Source organism: Carlito syrichta, unplaced genomic scaffold (assembly GCF_000164805.1).
Source record: "Carlito syrichta isolate Samal-C Ts95f unplaced genomic scaffold, Tarsius_syrichta-2.0.1 Scaffold309421, whole genome shotgun sequence".
Taxonomy (NCBI): domain Eukaryota; kingdom Metazoa; phylum Chordata; class Mammalia; order Primates; family Tarsiidae; genus Carlito; species Carlito syrichta.
In genome coordinates, this window is record NW_007253517.1 from 31,343 (window position 1) to 33,329 (window position 1,987).

At 41.9% G+C, this 1,987-nt stretch overlaps 1 pseudogene; it reads right to left on the reverse strand.

The window, feature by feature from the left end:
• Positions 1-430: 430 nt before the first annotated feature.
• Positions 431-1,501, reverse strand: LOC103269659 (annotated as a pseudogene).
• Positions 1,502-1,987: the final 486 nt, after the last annotated feature.

Sequence of the window (1,987 nt, forward strand, 5' to 3'; positions counted from 1 at the left end):
TTTTCAAATAGTTATATAAAAACTGACAACATTCATATATATTACATAAACACCAAACAAAAAATCCATTTAAGAAAAATATATAAATGTATCCTGAGATAAAAATACAAACCACACTTACACTCCATTTCCCCTCACACACAATTGTGAGGCTTCATGTTTTGCATCGTAAAGTAATGATAATACATGTTTATGCAAATTTAAGCCACCAAAATAAATGACTTCATACATTAAATATTACTATGGTGAGACATCAGGACACCAGTTTCATGAATCAGAACTTTATGAAGGCATAAATTGCATTTGGTTTTGACTTCTCAAATCATGGCTGAAAACTCAGCAAAGCATTCTAGGCTTTCTTTTTTCTCACAACAACTGAGCCAAAATACATTTTAATAAATACTTATTTGCTGGGATATTTGTTTTAAAATTATAAATTCCTGAGCACTTTTTCTTCTTCCTCCTCATCACTGTCAGTGACATTGACCTGCTGGATGCTTGATGGCATTGACACTGGGGCTGTGAAAACGTTGTCCAAGGTGCCAATGTCCAGCTGAGGCACAGGGTGTAAGTATTCATCCTCACTATTGCTGTGGCTGTTATAGTAAGAGGTCCCATCCATGCTCCAAGAATCTTCGCTGTGTGTGTGTTCCTCTAGGTAGTCTCTAAAAGATAGTCTCTATTTAAAGTTGAAAAAATAGCCTCATGTTTTTGGTACCAGTCTTCATAATAAGCAAGATATTCTGGCATTGAACTTGGAAAATTTCCATAGCCAATGGGAGGCCGACTATAAGGGCAAGTGCTTGATTGGAAATAGTGAAGTCCAGGTAGGAAGTAAGGGTGATGAAAAGAGGATCTTGGTGGTGCCCCCAAAATTGTAACTGGGTGGCCTAGGGAAGAGGGCCGGTAAATATGTGGAATGGGAGGATTCTGGGAATTGGAGCACTTCTGGGACAAGTGGTAATGCTGGAATACTCCTTGGGAGGTTGGACGGTCGGGGTTGCAAATCTGGGATGGACAGTACTTGCACTTGTTGGAATCTTGTCAGTGCTTTCCAGAAAGACAGGGGTGGGTCTTTTTACAGAGTGACTGGCTCCAGAATGTACCCAATGAGTGTCCGTTTGGAAAGGTCCAGCAAAACCTTGGGGTGGTAGTCCTGGGTGGAGGGGTAGACTTAGAGCCTGGACGGTCACTTGGGCAGCACTGGAGATGCTGGTTTGGAAAAGGATGATGAGATTTGGACGCTGGACTGTAGGTGTGGGCAGCTGAATGTAGGTGGGGCTTCACCAACTGGATGAATGATGGTGTTCTGTAGGCTGGGAGTGATCACAGAGTAGGTAGGTGAGTGATAAGGATAAACTGTTGTAGAATTTGTAGAGATGATATTCTGGGTGGTGCCAGAAAATACATTGGAAACACTTAATGGGAAACTTTTTGCTTCCCTGGATGAGGCTGATAAACCCAACTACACCTGCCATCATGTCTGTCTTTCCCAACTCCACTGGGCAGGCATGGAGGCTGCCTTGTTTGCTATCATGTCCCCTTGTGCATGGTACCTTTCCACAGTGGCAGCTCCAGGAAATTTTAGCTCCCTGGCTTCCTAGACTCCCTGGGAAGTGAGGAAGCAGCTCTCCTTTCAATGTCCTTTTTTAGTTTGCTTAGTAGTTGCTTTATAAATCCTGATGCTCCTGTGTTGGGTGCATATGTGTTTAAGATGGATGCCTCTTGCTGATGGATTGAGACTTTTATCATTATGAAGTGTCTTTCTGTATGCTTTTAAAGTTTTGATGGCTTGAAGTCTGTTTTGTCTGACATTAGAATCAGATCTTCTGTCTCTTTTTTGTTTGCCATTCACCTGAATATACTTATTCTCCATCCTCTGACTTTAAGTCTGTGGGTGCCCTTGTTCATGAGGTGTGTTTCCTGGCAACAGCATATTATTGGGTCGTGTTCTTTTATCCAGTTTGCCATTCTATGTCTTTTCAGT